This window comes from Panulirus ornatus, chromosome 55 (genome assembly GCF_036320965.1).
Source record: "Panulirus ornatus isolate Po-2019 chromosome 55, ASM3632096v1, whole genome shotgun sequence".
In the NCBI taxonomy this organism is placed as follows: domain Eukaryota; kingdom Metazoa; phylum Arthropoda; class Malacostraca; order Decapoda; family Palinuridae; genus Panulirus; species Panulirus ornatus.
In genome coordinates, this window is record NC_092278.1 from 6,828,370 (window position 1) to 6,834,444 (window position 6,075).

General features: G+C 36.2%; 2 non-coding genes across 2 annotated transcripts; both read right to left on the reverse strand.

The window, feature by feature from the left end:
* Positions 1-2,814: 2,814 nt before the first annotated feature.
* Positions 2,815-2,886, reverse strand: TRNAA-CGC (transfer RNA alanine (anticodon CGC)). The gene has a single exon. It is a non-coding gene; the product is annotated as a tRNA-Ala (tRNA).
* Positions 2,887-3,450: 564 nt separating this feature from the next.
* TRNAV-CAC (transfer RNA valine (anticodon CAC)) lies at positions 3,451-3,522 on the reverse strand. The gene has a single exon. It is a non-coding gene; the product is annotated as a tRNA-Val (tRNA).
* Between the last annotated feature and the right edge of the window lie 2,553 nt (positions 3,523-6,075).

Genomic DNA, 6,075 nt, shown 5'->3' on the forward strand with positions numbered 1-6,075 from the left:
CACCCCTGCCGCAAACCTACATTCACTGAGAACCAATCACTTTCCTCTCTTCCTACACGTACACATGCCTTACATCCTCGATAAAAACTTTTCACTGCTTCTAACAACTTGCCTCCCACACCATATATTCTTAATACCTTCCACAGAGCATCTCTATCAACTCTATCATATGCCTTCTCCAGATCCATAAATGCTACATACAAATCCATTTGCTTTTCTAAGTATTTCTCACATACATTCTTCAAAGCAAACACCTGATCCACACATCCTCTACCACTTCTGAAACCGCACTGCTCTTCCCCAATCTGATGCTCTGTACATGCCTTCACCCTCTCAATCAATACCCTCCCATATAGTTTACCAGGAATACTCAACAAACTTATACCTCTGTAATTTGAGCACTCACTCTTATCCCCTTTGCCTTTGTACAATGGCACTATGCACGCATTCCGCCAATCCTCAGGCACCTCACCATGAGTCATACATACATTAAATAACCTTACCAAGTGAGCTTGGGAAGGAGACCTGTGTGGGGAAGTACCAGGAGAGACTGTGTACAGAATGGAAAAAGGTGAGAACAATGGAAGTAAGGGGAGTGGGAGAGGAATGGGATGTATTTAGGGAATCAGTGATGGATTGCGCAAAAGATGCTTGTGGCATGAGAAGAGTGGGAGGTGGGCTGTTTAGAAAGGTTAGTGAGTGGTGGGATGAAGAAGTAAGAGTATTAGTGAAAGAGAAGAGAGAGGCATTTGGACGATTTTTGCAGGGAAAAAATGCAATTGAGTGGGAGAAGTATAAAAGAAAGAGACAGAAGGTCAAGAGAAAGGTGCAAGAGGTGAAAAAAAGGGCAAATGAGAGTTGGGGTGAGAGACTATCAGTAAATTTTAGGGAGAATAAAAAGATGTTCTGGAAGGAGGTAAATAGGGTGCGTAAGACAAGGGAGCAAATGGGAACTTCAGTGAAGGGCGTAAATGGGGAGGTGATAACAAGTAGTGGTGATGTGAGAAGGAGATGGAATGAGTATTTTGAAGGTTTGTTGAATGTGTCTGATGACAGAGTGGCAGATATAGGGTGTTTTGGTCGAGGTGGTGTGCAAAGTGAGAGGGTTAGGGAAAATGATTTGGTAAACAGAGAAGAGGTAGTAAAAGCTTTGCGGAAGATGAAAGCCGGCAAGGCAGCAGGTTTGGATGGTATTGCAGTGGAATTTATTAAAAAAGGGGGTGACTGTATTGTTGACTGGTTGGTAAGGTTATTTAATGTATATATATATATATATATATATATATATATATATATATATATATATATATATATATATATATATATATATTTGTGTGTGTATCTGTGTGTGAGGATAAACTTTAAGGCTGGCCGGGGTGTACTGGTGATGCCTTTGACCTAAAATGTAAGTTCAAGCCCGTAGGCCGACCGTGCACCTAGCTTGAATCCTTTTGTGTTCACTATACTCTTCTTTACTACATCTCCTCTCCTTAATCCCTTTATCTTCACTATGCAAGGCTTCTTATAATCTTCACTACAACCTCATCTTCATATGACCTTATCTTGACTAAGCTGGTTTCAAGGAAGGCTTTAGATTTTACCCGCTCACACAAACAACGTACTTACACGAGGCCCCACGAGAGCAGATGGATGATTACACACACCTACACACACCACCACCACTAATAATACACAGAGAAATAGCCTTTTCGGTCGGCTTTGGATCCGCCCTTGAACGTAGTTTGGAGAATTTGGGGGATCAGGTCAATAAGGTTAAGTTCACTACAACCTCATATTCACTAACGTGTATCTTCACTACTAGCGTATTTTCACTAAATTATATCTTCACTATACCCTCTTCTTCACTACACCGTCAATTCTACAATACCATCATCATTGCACTCCCTAATGTTCACTAAGGATAGTTCTTATCTTCACTACATGATTATACATGATAACCCTTATATCTACTACATTCTTACCTTGACTACATTCTTTTCTTCACCACAACCTATCTTGACAATATCCTTATCATCACTATACTGTTCCTCACTACACTCTCATCTTAACATCATCCTTCTGTTTACCGAACTTAGTTCAAAGTCTGACTTGAACGTAGCTTTGTAAAGTTTGTGTTTCTCATTGTGTTACTCTCTAATTATCATTGCAAAAGCAATTGTCACTACTCCCTAACTAAACCCTCATCGTCACTACACTCTCATCATTACCATTACTTCTTGATGTTCAATACAAAATCTCAACATATATATTTATCTTCACTACAGAATAATTTTCATTGCACCTTAATCTTCATTACTCATTGTTTGAGCTACATCCATATCTTCCATTCATTCTTATATCTTATATTAGTTACATCTTTACAATACCTTTATATCTTCTCTGTTCCGTCTTTTGGAAAATTAGAAATGAGAGGGAAGGATTTCCAACCTCCAGCTCCCTCTCCTTTTAGTCGCCTTGTACGCCACGCAGGGAATACGTGGCAAGTATTCTCTCTTCCCTATCCCCAGGGATAACAGCATCTGGTGTTCCCAGACGGTCACCCATCCAAGTACTAACCAGACCCAACGCTGCTTAACTTCCCTGATCGAACGATATATATATATATATATATATATATATATATATATATATATATATATATATATATATATATATATATATATATATATATATATATATATATATATATATATATATGTATGTATATATATATATATATATATATATATATATATATATATATATATATACATATATATACAAGACTGAAAACTGAATTTCCCAAATAAGAAATGGAGGCGCCGGGGTTTGAACCCGGGTCCTATCGCATGCGAAGCGAGCGCTCTACCACTGAGCTACGCCCCCAAGAACATTTTCTGGGACTTAGTATTATATGAAGCACTGAGATTACCACGGCAAAATACTGTTTGACCGACCGTTGCCGACTATCCGGCAAAATAACCACAGGGTAAATCTTCATGTTGCTGTCGTGTTTTCCTCTCAATCTTCTACGAAGAAATGTTTTACTTTTTTATTTCGTTGCAATAGATTGGAACTAAGCAATAGACTGGAACTATGCAATAGACTGGAACTAAGCAATAGACTGGAACTAAACAATAGACTGGAACTAAGCTGACCTGGTATGAGGTCAGAGCCCTCATTACCATCCCTACTAACTACCGGAAGCAGATTAAGTCGTTACACAACCGATGTCCGGCCCATGTTAACTCTGATGTGCCCAGCAGTTGGAGGAAGATCGCCAGAAGCTTCTGGAAGATTTCAAGGACGTCTTGGTGGACCTGACCCTTTCAGATAAGGTCGAAAACCCCAATTCATTGTGAAGATCTTCACTATAACGTTGGATGAACATACTGAATGTTGCACACATGTGATGCGGACAAAATGAAAAAAAGAAAAAGACAAAAACTATGTCTGGTGTGGGTCTCGAACCCACGACCTTGAGTGTGTGAGACTCACGCTCTACCACTGAGCTAACCAGACAATAGAAAGATACGTCTGTTTCTTCAATTTGAATTAATGAAAATCTTTGCGTGGCAGTGTTTAGAAAAGAGAGATGTCTTTGACGAAATTTACTTGCTTGGCTTATTCTTCTGTTCCTCATTATCGAAAGTAAGCATACTGAAGGATATGTATATATATATATATATATATATATATATATATATATATATATATATATATATATATATATATATATATATATATATATATATATATATATATATATATATATATATATATATATATATATATATATATATATATATATATATTATCCCTGGGGATAGGGGATTAAGAATACTTCCCACGTATTCCCTGCGTGTCGTAGAAGGCGACTAAAAGGGGAGGGAGCGGGGGACTGGAAATCCCCCCTCTCGTTTTTTTTCTAATTTTCCAAAAGGAGGAACAGAGGGGGGCCAGGTGAGGATATCCCACAAAGGCCCAGTCCTCTGTTCTTAACGCTACCTTGCTAACGCGGGAAATGGCGAATAGTTTAAAAGAAAATATATATATATATATATATATATATATATATATATATATATATATATATATATATATATATATATATATATATATATATATATACGAACAAAGTGCATATGAATGCGCACCTTCATAGAACATACAAACCTCCAACAGCCAGGATTGAACCGGAGACCCTTGTGCAAGAGGAGGGAATGCTACCGATTGGCTCATGGCCTAGCGGTAGCATTCCCGCCTGTTGCACAGGGGTCCCGGGTTAGATCCTGGCTGTTGGAGGTTTGTATGTGATTATATATATATATATATATATATATATATATATATATATATATATATATATATATATATATATATATATATATATATATATATATATATATATATATATATACGAATCAAATCAAAGTATCTTTCAGAGAAAATGTATGTCAAAATCAGCAAGACATAAACAATCAAGTCTGATTAACTAAAGACCATTAAATAACAAATAAAGAATATGATATGCGAATTTCAACAATCTCATTAATATCACAAATTCAATTATGTTACAAAAAATTTTCAAGTCATCAAAAGTAATAAAAGGAAAAGGTGTCCGGAAGTAACTTGTTACTCTCAGCGTAAACACATATAGGCGGAATCCGGTAACACCTCTTGAATAACATATGGAAGACAGAGTAGAGTGGCTAGGCTCAGAAGCATGTTCTCCACTTCAACTGACTAATGATATGTTAAGACAACACAAACCACATACATCGATTGTGAGGGTGGAATCAGGGATGAAACATCTATAACTAGAAAGGTTAAAGATACAAAGATGATGAAATACCTTTACCCGAGATCAGTAGCACCTGTGGCAATGGACACAGCTTTGTAATGCTTGATCACTTACAACTGATCAACTTTAATACGAAAGTCTTAGGTATTGTCCCTCAAGAAAATCTTTTATAAATATTTAAAAAGACACATATATATGTTATATGTACATTATCTCTAGAATATATCTTTACCTGGGACGTGTAACACTTGTGTGGATAGACACAGCTTTGTAATGTATGATCCATTACACAAAATAAACTTCACTAACGAAGAGTTATACCACGAGTCGATGGAGAACATTAATCAAATAACTATACAGAATTTTCATGTAAGATAAGAGGCATTTCTTGATAGTAAACATAAGAAATGATGATGAAAGAAAAGGGCCGTAGATGTAAATATTTTGTTAAAAGATGAAATGCTTCTGCATTAAACTAGCTCCTTGTGTTCCATTTTCACTAGATACCCACATGATAATGCATTCTGTTCTTTATAATCATAAATGTTTATGTTTTTAACACGTTTTATCATTTCTTATATAATATTAAGGATTCAGGCTTAAAGATCTTGGTTCTGAACAACCATTATAATGCAACACAATACATAATTATAATAAACAAGTCATTCATCAAAATAACCATTATGTTTGTACCAGATTCTTCAAGTCCTCAGTCACGTTTGTTAATATCGGTGCTGTTTCCTGTGGAGCGGATAGCGCCAGAAATGGATGAAGGCAAGCAAGTATGTATATGTATATGCCATACATAAGATAAACAATTATCCTTGTATGAGGAAAGCATCTTGGTTGTGCGATTAATTTCATTATTTCTCTTCAACAATGAACATCACCCTGGTATAGTGAGCATATGCTTGATATGATCCTGTAAGCGCCAGCAGGCCAAAAGCATCTTCAAGTAATGTATAATGTGTAGTGAAGATGGCTCTTAACCAGACCCGTGAGTGAACAGGATGGCATGTGATACTGTCAAGGGAAATAATGTCGGCGTTTTGGTTTATTGATAAGAAATGTTATAATTCCCTTAACACAGTTACCAATCCCCACCAGTAGCATAATTATCACTCTCATGAATAAATTCACTGCAATTTTGATCACTGTCATCTTTGCCATTCATACCATACAATTATATTCAGCAATCTAACTTATGCATTATCATTACTGTACATTACGTACATTACAGCAGTAGTGATATTTCGTGTGTGATTAAAGAT